A 15,943-nucleotide genomic window follows, 5' to 3' on the forward strand; every position below is an offset into this window, starting at 1 on the left:
CTGCCAATTTCCACGTACATTTCATAAGAAAAAGCAGTGGTATCATCAAAGGATAAACATGAATGTCCTAATACTGAATCAGGAAGTCTTTATTGTAAAAAAAAAAAAAAAAAAAAAATCTACATTCCCAATTCAAAATTTTCCAGTGACTGGTCACATGTAAAAAACTGTATTAGTTTTTTTTTTTTACAGTGTTATATATGGCTCAGTCAGTACTCCTACTCCCATATATGAAATACAGGGAATACAATGGAATAGTGGATTGCAATAAGGTTAGTAGTATACAACCCTACCCTAATAGTAAAATAATATTTTTTAATCATACCCTTATTGGGGGCTGAGCCCCCCTAAAATCAAAATCTTAGAATCGCCCCTGTCTTTAACTATAGTTAACTATAGTTTTCCATGTTGTTTGGTCAGAACAACATGGGAACAACATTTGCATGGAAGTTTATTTCATTTTCAGACCGTGTAAAATCAAAACATTCCTGCAATGCAGAATGATTGACAAACCATGACGTATATGTGGTTATCTGGTACATGTGCTTCAGAGAGGGTGCGGCTTAAATGTTGTAGGCCAACTGTTCAAGATTAGATTAATTGACGTGAAAAATACCAAGTCAAAGCTCTGATGTGGCAATGATATAGTGAGCAAACATGAATGACATGCTTGAGCTTCTTTGTCACCTTCTGCAGTAAAACTAAAATGATAAGACGATCATTTCTAAAATGATAAGACGATCATTTATGTCACTTTCTGCAGTAAAACTAGATCTCAGTTCTGCATTTGATCCCACTTGTCACACTAACTACTGGAGAGATTACATAAGTGGATTGGTCTTTCTGGTATAGCTTTAAAAGGGTTTGAATCATATATTTCAGAATGCACACAATTTGTTTATTCTGGTACAAACAGATTTCAAACTGTCCCATTGTGGCAGGGCGTCCCTCAAGGGTCGGTATTGGGTCCTTTTTTTTTCTTTTTTTTTTTTAGCTTTTATATGTTGCCTCTTGGGCAAAATATTCAAAAGTATGATCTGTGTTATCATTGCTATGCAGATGATACCCAGATTTACATTAATACTCAACCTGATGTAACATCAACACTTTCAACTTTATACGCTTTTTTACTGGAAATACAGGTCGGGATGAAACAGAACTTCTTACAGTGGAACTGTTCAAAAATGTAAGTTCTTCTGATTGGCACTTAAACTGGTGCTTACAGTGGATCAGTGCCAGATTCTCTCTTCTGTACAGGTGCAGAATTTGGGTGTGATTTTTGATGCACAGCTGACTTTTAACACTCATTTTAAAAATGTTACTAAAGTAGTATTTTATCATCTTTGGAATGTTATATACGAATGTTTCTCTCTATGCCTGATGCAGAAAGGCTTATTCACACCTTTATAACATCCAGGCTTGATTACTGTAGTTCTCTTTGTGCAGGGTTACCTGCAAATACGATTAAGAGGCTGGAATATGTGAACAATTCAGCTGCTCATTTTTTAACCTACGTACACACACCATCCCGCAGTCATATCACTCCTGTGCTTTCTCAACTACACTGGCTTCCAGTTCAATCACGACTTGATTTCTCAAAACATATCTCTTTAGTGAAGCTTTTAATTTATAATCTTACAGTGCTTGGTTGACACAATCAACTTAAGGTTCAAATGCAAATGTCAGGGAAGTGACCTTGTGTTGAGGTTGAGCTGTAAAACCAGTACTAAAATACTCCATTGTGTTTGCTAAGTCACTGTTCAGTAGAGGAGTGCATGTAAACATGCATGAGCTCATGCATTAAATAAGTATTTAGCATACAGTAACTAATTAAAGGTCATATATTTTACCAGTTTTATTTTATTAGTGAGAAAGCATTATGAAAACATTTTTTTTTTCTTAATTCATGTTCCTGATCTAGTCATAAAGGGGATTTATCAGTGAATGTTATTCAATGGAAAAAATGTAGGCTATATAATATTTAACTTATATAGTGTATACATAACGTGTTACGTAAAAATGTGTTCCTTCATATTCCATTATATTTAGTTGTATTTTAATAATTCTTTTAAATGTCATTTATTTAAAATCTCATCTGACAGAAAAGGCAGTTTTCAACAGACTGGTTAAAATATTGAAATAATTTTCACTCAGAAATGACTACATTTAACAATTAATGACAATATAAATGTATTAAATGTGCATTTTTGAAGTAAAAATAATTAAATAGTATTTCTTGGAAAATGTACTCCAATCTTTGTTTTAACTTTGAAAATAATTTAATAAAATGCACTTACAAAGCAGCTATATTTTTCATTGATCACTTTAGATTTTCTATATCTTTCTATGTGATAAGTCAAGATAGAGAAGGTCATATTTGTTGACTGAAGTTTAATATTTATAGCAAAATTATTTATAAGCAACAGACACTTGGACAGATTTGGATAGTCATCATAATGACTGAAAACAAAGAGCTGTTCAGGAATAAGGACACTTTCATAACCATTAACAAAGTGAAAAGAACCAAAATAATACAGAAACTCATTCAGCCATGAAACTGCAAGAACGTAGATCATTGTGCACCTGAATGAGACACTTGACACCGGTTACTAGATGCTTCAGATAAAAAAAACCTTCTAAACAGAAAGTATGAGTACGCTAAAGACACGTTTAAAGAAGAAGAATCATCTTCTGCACACCAGAATAAAGTGCCTGAAGTCACAGGAGTTAAAATCTAGACAATGTGTCTACAAACCAAACCATGAAGCTTTAGGAAATCTCCAGTCTCACTGTGATCACATGGAAAAGAGTGACCTGGCATATCTGGAACAACTATCGCTTTACAGTCATTGTTCTCAATGCGCTTTATACTAGAAATGAGCTACAGTTCAAATAGTACAAAACAGTTCAAACATTTGATTTCGGTGTAACTGCTTTAGCGCTAACAGATCATAGTACTATCATATGACACATATATGAGCCTGTGAACACAGTACAGTTATACAGTTTTGAACTCAAAAATATTGGTGTTTTGTATTCCAGTCTCATTTTGAATCATTGACTGAAAGTGATGTTGAAGAACACTCTAGGTGAGAAGACGGCTTCATTCTGAAGAGAAAAACAGTGTTAGAAATCAAAACAGATCAATTCTCTAAACATGAGCGGTGAATCTCTCACCTCGTCTTTGAATATCTCTCACATAAAATGATTTTCTGCAAGTCAGTCTGGACGAAGAGAGACTGAAAACAAATAAACCAAGATTCAGGCTACTGTCTGAGTGAATCACATCAACCTTCCTGATCATATTCCACCCCAAAATCAAAACTGTCATTGTATTAAATTTTCTTCATGCTTTAAACGAAACAGTTCACCCAAAAATAAAATTAGCTAAAGATGGCCTCATCCTCTGGACATTGAAGATGTAGATGAATTTGTTTCTTCATCAGATTTGAAGAAATGTAGCATTGCATCACCTGCTCTCCAGTGGATGTTCTGCAGTGAATGGGTGCCGTCTGAATGAGAGTCCAAACAGCTGATAAAAACATCACAATAATGCACAAGCAATCCATACCACCATTCCGACGGCACCCATTCACTGCAAAGGATTCATTTGGTTAGCAAGTGATGCAATGCTACATTTCTCCAAATCTGATGAAGAAACAAACTAATCCTAATCTCGGATGACTTGAGGGTGAGATAAATTCCACAAATTAAAATTGTTGGGTAAACATATCATTAACTTTCTTGTTTAGTGCATAAATGTTCTAGTGTTTAGTGAAAACCTATTTCTGCTAAACGTCCACATGAGGAGATATTCATATATTTGAGTTCAAATCTGAAACTCATCTCAAGTGTTCTTACAGCGCGGTCGATATCCGTCAAGACTGTTCATCTGGTCAGGGCCGTGCACAGACCTTTTGAGGGGCATGTGCTGAAACTGAAAAAGGGCACCCCCCTCCCTTTTTTATATCAAGATTATTTAATAAGCCTGCATAAAAGGAAGACATGGTCACATCTTCATGACAAATTCAATTAACAAAAAATAATAGTCTCAAAAGCTTTAGATTTATTCATGATTAATAACCATAATAATAATATTAGATAATATAAATAAACAGGGTTTTAAGGGCTTCTTTAAACCTAATTACAACAGCTCTTGTGTACTCCCTCTTTTTTTAAATTGCATTTAAATGAGAAAAAAAAATACTTGAATCATACATAAACATGTTAACCAAATAATTAGCTTATAAAACCAAACAGAAACCAAAATCTTTTTTTATTGAACTTTATGCATTTTTTTATGAACTTTGCAAAAAAAAAAAAAATTATATATATTCTCATTTTTAGCTATTCTGTTTGGTTTTATAAGCTAATTTGTATTATTTGGTTAACATGATTATGACATTGAGAAGAGGGGAAGGTGAGCAATGAGTCAAGTATTTTTGACAAACTTTTTTGAAATATAATTGTATAAATGTCCAACTCAGTTCCAGATTATAAGAAACTATAGCCATACCGTTACTATAACATATCCAACATGTATCCGCCTACCTGGCAAAAATTTGATACTGTGGTGGACCAGTGATGTTGGTCTCTTGAAGGTCTCTTATTCACTACACTTTCCCTAAAATAAGCCAGCAATGAAAAAAAAAAAAAAATAGTGTGAAAAGTACAGTTGCAGTGAAAAGCATTTCTGAAGGATCACGTGACACTGAAGAGTACTGAACTGGAGTAATGATGCTGAAAATTCAGCTGTGATCACAAAAATAAATTGAAGCCTTGGAATGAATCATTAATTACATTCTGCATGATAAAATATAAAGATTTCACAGTGATCTTCTGTAAAAAAAAAATTTAGTTACTACTACATTACTGTAGTAAAACCATGTTTTACTACATTTTATACATGTGAGGAAGAGCGGAGAGTATACCATAACATGATTAGCCTTAATGTTAATAAATTAAGTGTATCAGCAATCATAAATCAAAACAGAAATTTCTTAGAAAAATATGTTATCTAGGTGACGAGGATCACTCGTCGCTTTGTGTAAGTTCCAGTACGAAACACCGGGGGGCGCCCCTGTTATGATTTTCCGATGGTAAAAACATTATATGTTGTTGTATTACTTATCAATATATCGTTTTTGACCAGCGAATGTGTGGAAATTTTCTTTTTTGGCCGTCATTAAAACGGCGACGGCGCCTGCAGCTGCCGGCATCACATTACATTTTCATCTAACGTTACAGGTTACAAACTAGATTTGTAGCTATATAGACGGAGCGCTCAGTTTTTCCTGTGGTAAAATGCATTTGGGAAAAATCGCATTTTATAAAAGATGAAATGCTACTGTATGCACAGGCTATTTAAGTGTTGGCTATGTAGGCTATTGGATGGCAAATGCTAGCCCTCTCTCTCAGGCGACGTCCCACATGTCTCAGTCAGTCAGTCAGTCAGACATCAAATAAATAAAATATGAGCCTTTATAGACATAGTGTTTAGTAGTACTTACGCAAACAACAAGATATTTATTTACCCTTCGCAAAACTTTGTTCAGCTCAGCTGTTGTCTACTGTACTGTGTGTTGATTCAATGAATATAGAGGGGGCGGAGTTATCAGTTTACTGACAGCTTGAGGATCGAATAAGATTTACACAAGCTCGTTTTAAGAACTTTCATTTGCTAAATATTTGTAAAAAGGACAGACAGACGTAAAGGGATGACCAATAACATTGATTAAAAAAAAAAAAACACCACCAAAAAAAGGGCACTTCGGAGTGTAAGGGCAAAAAGGGCATGTGCTCGGCACAGGTTGAGCCCTACCTGTGCACGTGCCTGCATCTGGTGCACTTTCAGGTGTTCTCTGAATCCACAGGCATGTTCTTTTCCTCTCTTTAATGTTGTTTTCTTCTGTGCAGGTTTGGCTCTGTCTCTCATAGCATTTCCCTTTCTCTGCTTTTCTTTTTCCTCCGGTGTATTTTGTTCTTTTACTGGCGTTTCTTTTAGTTTTCCTGTCATCCTACTGCCACAAATATTCACAGAAAACATGCATCCCTGTTAAAGAGAAATCATATTCTGACTGAACAAATATTAGAATAACAGACTAATATAAAGAGTGCAGGACAAAAGTTTGGAAATCTGAGATTGTCATTCACCTGAAAAAATATACTTCATGTTGTAAAATGAAGAAATTGCATTCAATGAAGAAGAAATTTTTTACATTCTTCACTAGATAGAATGAATAAGATGCACACAAATGAATGATTACTGATTATGTGTACTCCTAAAGAGTGCAGCATTTGCACAGAAGAATGTAAGATGACCTTTGAAACATTTTCAAAACTAAGCTAAAAAGCGATATATTAAGACATTCTCAAATTAATGCACATCTTTCTATTTCTCAAAAGTCAAATTCTGCAATAGAAATGTTTGAAATCAAAACTATGCAATCTGAATGCGATCTAGAAATGCAAATCATTCCATACCACACTCACCTAAATCCAGATCTGGAAATATTTATTCCACTTTTTTCAGATTTATGTTTAATTTAAATCCTTGAAGCATGCAGCTACTGAAGCGTCAAACCTCCAGTAATCACAGCAAAGAACGAACACCAGAATCGAGCAGGAAATGTGCGAGTACATATACCAGCTTCTATGACGCGTGAAACGACTGGAGAAAATGCCTGCACTGAACTGGTTTTGCCTCTTTTCTTTCTTTTAAAATAGATCTTGTCTTCGTTGTTTTCATTACAATAACTGATGATGCAAATCTCTGATGATGACATATCATTACAGTGTTTGGCCATAGCAAGAATAAAGACATTTTACACATTACACTTCTTACACAAATATAACGAAAGCAAATTTTTTTTATAGTATTTGCATTCAGTTTGTTCCATTACAGGATGATTTACTGTTATACTGCATGTGTGTCACGTCTTTACTGAATAATCCAGACCTCAAGAGCTCAGTGGAGAATTCAGTGTCAGTGTCAACAGATCTTGATGGCTGGAATCCATCAACATAACAAATCACAAACCTGCACTAAAATGAGCAAAATCAAAATAAAACTAACAAACAAAAACTTTCGTATGCTAAAACTAACTCAGCAGCATTAGTGACGTCCATATGCAAAACCAATTTCAAATTTTAAGTCCTGAGATTTATACGTCATATAAAAGCTTTCCATTGATGCATGGTTGGTTATGATAGGACAATATTTGGCCGTGATCTGAGGGTGCAAAAAAATACTTAATATTGAGAAAAGTTGTCTAAATGAAGTTAGTAGTAATGCATGTTACTAATAAAAAAAATCAAGTTTTGATATATTTGCTCAATGATCATGCAACATGATCTTTAATTAATATCCTAATGATTTATTACAAAAAAGATCATTTTGACCCATACAATGTATTGTTGGCTATTGCTACAAATATACCTGTGCTACTTATGTCAGCTTTTGTGCTCCAGAATCACATATAAGCATCTCAGAACTGAAATGTACAACTTAAAAATGACTAATGACAACAAAGGGAATTTAATAGCTTGCTGAAAACATTAAAATGTAAAGTGGCGACCTCATGTGGTGAACTTGAGAATTGACAAAACGGGCAAATTTATCTCATTATTTTAATTATTACATAACTATATATGTATGTATTAGAATATAAAGAATATGCAGGTTTAATCAATTCGAATTGAAAAGTTTATGATTTTAAATATACTAATATACTTATAAACAAATATACTCCACCCACCATTCTCTCAAAACAACAGATTACATTCGCTGTTTTTAAGGGCACGTACAAGCCCCGCCCATCACTGCTGTGGACGCCTCACATCAAAGGCTCTGTTTCACGAAGTGGGCGGGAGTTTGAGTGACGCGGACCAATCAGAAGCCTCTTCGCCTCAGCGACTCCAGAGCGCCGCGCCCCAGAGACGCGTACCGACAGAAACAAACGGTTGCAGAAAGACAGTGACCAAAATCCCTCTAACGTAGAAAAACTTCTAGTTCCCCGCCTGTCCCAGAGTATCTGTCCACTCCAACCGCACAACTAGACCCACATAAGCGTAAGTTTCTGTTTCTAATTTATGTTCTCTCTGGAATATTCTCCTCAGTGTTGTAGTAGCGCGGCCTCGACGCTACGCCAGTGCCGTTAGCGTACGCTTTCTGCACAACAAACGCGTTTGTCGTGTATCTTTTCACACTTATTGTGATTTTAAAGTCATTTTGGAGGTTTTCTGACACGATCGTGGACCTTTGTAACGATTTTTAGGTGTAACCTTAACGTGGACACAGTCGCGCGAGGGCTACTGCTAACGTTACTCTAAATAAAATAAAAGTCTTTTCATTTGCATCTTATAAACTTGGAAATATTTTGTAATCTGTAAAATCATCTTTGTTGCATTTGTGTGGTTTTATAGAGAATGTCGGCATCTTTGTTTATTTTCAGGATGTTTTCGTTTGTTTTAAGTGTTAACGTTATTTGTTATTGATATGATTTGATTAAAGATAAACTCGGGTTGTTTCTTAGTTGCACAAAGTGAGATTGATATACATTTTACTATATATGTGTGCGTGTAAATATATTTATTTGAATTAAATTTAATGATCTTTTTAATGCTAAGCAAAAAGAAAAAAATAACTTAAAAAAAAATTTCCACTGTAATTATTTCAACTTGTACACCCTTCGTTGCTGTATTTCATGGCAGTAAGTTAATTTTTCTTTTGTCATGAATATGCACACTGTACACTCAGAATAGACACTAAATGGCCATTCATGCTTCATGATGTAACTAATCTGTTTATCACTAGTATCATTAGGCCTGTTGTGTTGTGGGATGTGTGTGTTTTTATCACAGATTGGGCTCATGTGTGTGTCACTGGTGTCTCGTCAGTCTGTCAGTCAGAGAAAGAGAAAAACTGAAGCGTCTGTCTGATGGTTTTACCATACGGCCATCACAGATCTGTTTGCAAAACCCGCTTCTGATTGAATATCGATCTATTTTCCTCACTGGTTATCCTCTGTAGAGTTGCATGGGGTTTCTATCAGCTTGTTGCTTTAATAAAACCATGGCAACATCATCAATATGATAGAAGAAGCCAATAATTAATAACAGTTGATATAATAATCAATTCTTCTGTCAAGTAGTAGTTCTGTAATATTTTCAAAGTTGTTAAAGCTTATGCATGTTAATGCATTTTGGACATATTACAATTATTTAAATGCGGCTTGTTAATTAGGAGTTGAAATGATCACTTTTATCAACAACTTTTGTTCAGTTTCAGAGGTTTTTCAGTTAAGGTGTGATGGTTAAGCCCTTGGTTTGAGTGTAATTCTCTCTCTCTCTCTCTCCGACCCACGCCCACGACCCTCTAGAGGGATCGAAAATGTGTTTCTCATTTTCATCTCTCTTTCCCTTCTTCCTCTCTCCTCCCTTTCTGCTGACAGATTTTCATACGTGCAGTGCCGAGTTGCTTTAAACAGGAAATAATCGTATGTCGCTTGAGCAGCTGTTTGCAACACAGTCTTGAGTGTGTTCTTGTGTGTTTAGCACAGTATAAATTGTCTGAAACGGTTCTGTTTCAATGCTTGAACCTCCACAGGCAGCATTTCGAAGCGGCGTTGGCAAGATCCAGGCACAAAAGCTATTAGAAATGTGATTTATGCTGCTTTAAAATTCCTTCGTTTTGCCAAATGCAAAGGCAGAATTGCATGTGCATTTGGAAAAATTAAATTTTTTAAGCTTAGTAATCATGGTAATATTTTATTTACAACTTCAAAAAATCTTTTTTTTTTTTTTTTTGTAGATAAAGAAGAAATAAATGTTAAACATACTAAAAAGCATTTTTCCAATAATAATTGTGTTCCGTGAGAGATTTGCTGTCAAATAATATATATAATATTTAGTTTTAATAATAATTCATATAATATCTTTTTTTTTTTTTTTGCAAAGAAATATCACCGAGAAATTAAACCCTGTAATGCTTTGTGGCAGACTCACTAACATCCATCCATGGTGGTTTTAGAAAGAGAAATGATGATTATAAATATACTTAAAATTCATGCAGTACCAAAAAAGCAATGCTTATTATGATAGCGTAAATAAATGTTTATATTTGATAATATATGAGCCGTGTATGAGGGGAACAGCATAAATGAATGAGATTTTCAGTGTTTTGTATTTCTAAATTGATTCGGGATTTGTGTAATATGCTATCAAATGTTTATATTATTTATTTTAGCAGGCCAGAAGTGATATTTTAAATATTTGTCCGGCGTAAGGAGGGTCCATCTCCCTGCATTCGGTGAATGTGAGTTATGTGGTTTATGTGGAGTATTCTGATCTACTGGACCACATTTAGACCCGCAGTGTGCCAGGAATAAAGCAGACATGACATTCCTCAGATACACAGCGTTTAAGATGTTACACAGCTGCTGTGTGGCGTGGCCACAGTCTTCATTTGACCAAACTTTATTAATGTACACACAGAAACATTTAAAAGCAAGTTTGAGTAATTCACAGCTATTTAAATGATGGAATTTGATTTATCAGTCAATACATTTTGCAGTCACACTGCAAGATTCACCACTTTACAGAAAATTATATAATGTTTTTACATATTTTGTAAAATAAAATCTGTTATTTTTGTTAAATATGTCAGAAGTTGTTTATATTTTTTTCATTTCAGTTTTAGTTATTTTAAGGTAAACTAAAATGCTAAATGTTGCTTTGGCTGTTTTATTTATTTATTTATTTAATCATCCCAGGTATCAATAATTTTATAGTCCGTTATTATCAATAATTTTTTTTAAAGTTTATTTAGCATTTAATAGTGTGTAAAATCATAATATTTTAGAAGGCTTGAATTTTATATATTTTAATTGATTTATTATATAGATATTCATTTTAATACACTTGAATTTCCACCTTGGGGGATAAATAAAGTTGACCTAATCTAATAGCACATTTGCCCCCTGTCTAGAGGAGTTTGGGCTGGTGGGTATAGTTTATATTTCTTATTGTAGACCATGAAGTGTGTATTATATCAATTTTTGATTATTTGTTTGTGGAAGTCTTTGCATTTTTAATCTTTGCATTTTAAAACATAACATCACTCTCCAAGCATTTCACTTATGATCACACCCCCATAAACATTCAGCAAGCAACTCAACCCCACACACACACACACACACACACACACTCCCTCACATCTGTGTGGTGTTACAGCTGAGATAATTCACACACTTCTCTTCTGGAAAGTAGGTCAATGAGGGAAGCTCCTCATGAGTTAGTGATAAGACGCAAATTCATGCAGTTTACATTAAGATCCAACACTTTACCAGACCCTAGTATTAATCCTTTGAGTGACCTCTGATTAAAATTTTTAAGTTGTCCTTTAGCATCATTGATACTATTATAGCTTTATCGATATTTTGAATTAGTTTTTATTTTTATGTATTTTAGTAACTAGTAATTATTTAACCGGAATCTTCTTTTTCTGTGAAATTACTCAGTTGTGATTTTAATAATTTCAGGGAATTTTTGTAAGCTTGTTTTATAAATAATGGATGCATTTTTAGTGCTTATCAACAAATCCATACAAGTATCCAAAGAAACTCTTAAGATGTGAATCAGACAGGCACTAAATGATAATCGATTTAACCTGCCGACTTAAACATTGCTGCCATTAAGAGATTTGGCTCTGAGATTGTGTAATCTCAAGCTTTCTATCTTTTCTCTCTTTCTCTGTTTATGAACGGTCACACACTTCCTCCAGCTCTGCAGGTGTCCCAGTCTTGTATGCATTTATAAGCCGATCACTGGGTTCGTTTGGCTGCTTTCAGTCACGACAGACTCTCTCTGATTGCCTGCTGTCCGCTTTAACGACTGCCAGTGAGTACTGGAACGGGTTTTGGCCCGGACTAATGGGCTTTGGCCTTCATCTGAGCTGAAATGGATTTGACTGCCATTCAGAAACTGTCAAGAAGCCATTATTGATGCAGGAAATTCATGCAGCGAGATCTGGCTGCTTTACAAAGGCTTTACAGTACTTCTGAGTAAACAGCATGCTCAGTGTCTCATGCTCTCAATGGATTTTGCAGGAAAATACACATTTGTCTTAACGTTTAGCTTGTTGTAATTGATATTGTTGAGCATTTGCATGCTTGATAATGAAACTTTCCAGATGTTTCTCTCAGCGAGACAGCGATCTTAAAACGAGGCTAGAGGGAAAACTGAAGATATAGTGAACATAAAAGCTGAGATACTGTAAATAGCCTGAGATAATAAAAACCGTAGATGTTGATGAAGCGATTCATCCAGTTGAGCTGCATGCAAGAATTCAGGAGTAAGTGGGCAGGAAACAGGACACAAGTGACCGAATACTGTTACATAATCCTACAGGTTTCCATAGAAATCGGTTTTGTTTCCATAGCGAATACAGTCATGCCTACACATCTCTGTGCTCTTAAAACATGTGCAGAGATTATACAACACTGCATAAATATCTGAGCTATAAACATCATTTCTGTCTGTCATGGTAATCATTTTACTGTTTAATGAACTCTGCAAAATGCTTTGAGGTTATTGCTTTCCTTAAGTTAAGATTTATAGGCATCATTTATTTAAGGATGCACTAAAAGTCTTTTGCATGAAAATGGCATCTTTGTCCACAGTTTTAGGCGTGCCATTTTCAGATCAAAGAGACCATTGCTTTAACTGATCTGTTAACTTTTAAAAAACATTTTTATGAGGTTCAAACTAGTAAATGAAGTTGCACTACAATACAAATTTGAGTGCATGCACAAAATGTAATCTACACTTAAAAGTATCACAGATTTTCTTTTTTTTCTTTTTTGTCAAGACAAGAGTAATATTGTTCTATACTGTAAAATAAATTATTATTAGGCTGTTATTATTATTTAAATACCATTTTATTTAAATACAAAATTTTGCAGAAAAATATTACAATTAGTGTTTCTTATTTAATATTATTTATTAATATTACTATTATGAATTACTACTAATGGAGATGATATTTATTAATATAATTCCTGTAATTGTTAGTAAAAAAAAAAATGCACATTTGTTACGGTGCATGCCATATATTTTAAATATTCTCAAAAATATAATACATAATTGCAAGTCCATAGCTTTTTTTATTTCTTGCAGAAAAACAAATGTCCATTTAATCCTGTATTTATTATAATAGCATTTGTAATGCTTATCTTTTTAAACCAATTGTTTAAAAAATGTTTAAGAATTGTTCATTTAAATCACATTCTAACATTAATAAAGATCATTATTTCCTCTAAAAAGTCAATAGAAATTAATTAAATATGATGTTTCCTTATGGAAGTGTCATATGTGTGTGTGTTTCTACTATAGAAAGTTACATTTGACCAGATGATGAAGTACAGTAATATTTGTCCAGGGTGAGGTCGTGTTCGAGCAGCCAAAAATCTGATCTAAATGGAGTTCAGAATCCAGCTAAATGTGATTGCAATTTAACTTGTGCTTCACTGTTTTTAGTTTCCTCGCTGATGGTCTGATTTTATGGATGAAGACCGTTATTGTGACTGATTCTGATTGTACTCTTGGTCATTTAGGGATAAAAGCTTTGTTCGGTCCTAAAGGGTCACTGTGTTTGTCTAAATCTAATGCTAAAATCAATTAAAAACACAATGGAAAACCCAATAGCTGCACTAAATGTTCCAGCTGGCAGGAAAAAACTGGACCAAAGTGATTGGATTTTCATGGGACGTTTGGTGTTGATAGTCACAGCAGGTTATCAGAAGATTATTTTGGTTTGAGCTGAGACAGGAGGGGTTTCCAATCATTGTCTGTTCTCTGGGAGGGGTATCATCGTATTTCCTGTCTCAACAGGAAGTGACAGGCGAATGCAAACAGAATTTATTCTCTGAGGACTTTTATTTGTATCTTCAGAATGATGCATGAAGAGGCTTCTGTGCCTGAACTCGTCCGAGGCCTTTATAAGATCGCAGTGGAAACCGAAGTATCTTTCAGTGTCTCAGTTACCAAGGAGATGAAGACAGAAGGGCCGCGCTGTAATTCACGTCCTGAAAGAGAGTGGGAGGAAACTCTGGAGCTCACGAGAGAGAGAGAGAGAGAGAGAGAGAGAGAGAGAAAGACGGACGGACGGACGGAGACAGAGAGAGAGAGAGAGAGAGAGAGACGGAGAGATAATAGTTTAATAGTTAGTAGTTATAAAAATAAGCCATAAATATTACAGCTCTCATTTTACTGTAACTGTACTGTAAAATAAAATGTATAATTATTTTTGATAACATTGTTACTGTTACTATTATTTTAATAGCATTTAAGTTGTACTGTATTATTATTATTATTATTATTATTATTATATTATATACTTAAATATCCATTTCTAGACTTACTATTTGTTTAATAATATTACATAAAAAAATAGTTATTATTATTATTATTATTATTATTATTATTATTATAAATAATAATAGTGATCATACATATAAAAAATAAATGTTTTCTTTTGTAATATTTATCTTAAAAGTGTGTATTTAATGAAAATAATATAAATAATAATGTTGTTGTTGTTAAAGTTATATTGCCATAATAGCCAAAATCACTTTTTTTTTTTTTTTGGCCAAACAATTTTTCTTTTCTTTTTTTCTTCTTTTTTTTACCCCTTCAAACCTGGTTTCTTTTTTTTTTTTAGTTAAAATCATAAGTCATAGTTTTTCAGTTTTTAATTTTGCCCCCTTTCACAAGTTGAGCAGTCTTAGTGCTGCATTTTCCTTTTTTTTTTTTTGTTTCCAGATTGTGCTAAAACCTGCAGTTTTAATGAAAGAAACAAGAACATTTTGACTTATCAGAAAGTCATTTTCCCCCCAAATCTATCAGCCCTAGCCACACCCTTTCTTCCTGATTTTAAACTAGCTCTATTTGTAATAAAGGATAGAAGCCCAATGTGTTTAACTCTTATTAAAGTCTATAATCAGTGCATTCAGTTGTCTTTGTCAGAAAGCATGTTTTCAGTAGTTTCTAATCAACTGCTGATATTCATTCTGTTCTGATTATTAGTCTCACTCATTTAGAGGCTCTGAGCTGAAGTGATTTGTTTCTAGAGGAAGAATGAATCTCCTCGTTCTGGTGTTGAGAGCTCGTGGTGTGTGTGTGTGTGTGTGTGTGGATTGAGAGCAGAGCAGCTGTCCGGAGCTCCAGGGTTTCATTACTCAATGCTGCAGTTATTTCCTGCTCTGGGTCTGTTCGGGGCTGAAGTGAGCAGTCTGTGTGTGTCAACTTCATGCTCTAATACTCTGGGTTGCTCTGGGTTGATTGTTTTGTAGGTTCTGCTTTGCTTTGAGATAGATGTAAATGTTCTGTAGCAGTGGATCCGTGTTCATATGGCTTTGAAACATCTGCTTACAATCAGCAAAAAACCACTTGGATGCACAAATGACATTAGACGATCGATAATGCTGAGTCAGACAGACTGACTCCCTTCCAGCTCTCTCTTTGCCCGACAGTGTCATTCATTCTGCAAATACTCTAGAGCATAAATACAAACACTAAAGGCACGTTCACTTTTTTGAATGCCTGAGCTCTTTAAAACCATTATTATTATTTTTATGTTTTACAGCTAAATATGTAATATCATTATGTCTTATTGATTATTATTTTTATATATTAAAATTTATATAATAAATAACTGCATAAAGCTTTTCCCAGTGGTCTAGAAGTGCTTGAAAATGTATAAGCTCACCTTAGGAAATGGAGAGTCTCTGTGTGTGCTCACAGGCAAAATAAAAATGTCGATAAATAATATTTATGAAAAATACAATTCTATGAGGTGCATTTTTATTATATTATGCATTTTTAAATAATGGTAATATTTAGTTTATTCTAATCATGAGCTGCAGTTTTGTCATTTACCATTTTA

The 15,943-nt window shown here is 34.0% G+C and overlaps 1 protein-coding gene and 1 long non-coding RNA gene across 16 annotated transcripts in view; one reads left to right on the plus strand and one right to left on the minus strand.

The window, feature by feature from the left end:
- Window positions 1–2,406: 2,406 nt before the first annotated feature.
- LOC127985438 (uncharacterized) lies at window positions 2,407–3,895 on the minus strand. The gene is made up of 3 exons (XR_008160651.1): window positions 3,862–3,895; window positions 3,178–3,239; window positions 2,407–3,085 (listed from the first exon to the last, which is right to left on the minus strand). It is a non-coding gene; the product is annotated as an uncharacterized LOC127985438 (long non-coding RNA).
- Window positions 3,896–7,905: 4,010 nt separating this feature from the next.
- The window catches only part of add1 (adducin 1 (alpha)), a 33,578-nt gene continuing 25,540 nt past the window's right edge, over window positions 7,906–15,943 (plus strand). For 7 of the 15 annotated variants that reach the window (XM_052587553.1, XM_052587558.1, XM_052587554.1 and 4 more), the window contains exon 1: window positions 7,907–8,070. The gene's annotated coding sequence lies outside the window, so the exon portion shown is untranslated. Of the gene's footprint in view, window positions 8,071–15,943 lie in introns of all 15 variants that reach the window. The other 8 variants (XM_052587562.1, XM_052587561.1, XM_052587564.1 and 5 more) reach the window with 2 other exon arrangements.

Source organism: Carassius gibelio, chromosome B21 (assembly GCF_023724105.1).
Source record: "Carassius gibelio isolate Cgi1373 ecotype wild population from Czech Republic chromosome B21, carGib1.2-hapl.c, whole genome shotgun sequence".
NCBI classification, from domain to species: Eukaryota; Metazoa; Chordata; class Actinopteri; order Cypriniformes; family Cyprinidae; genus Carassius; species Carassius gibelio.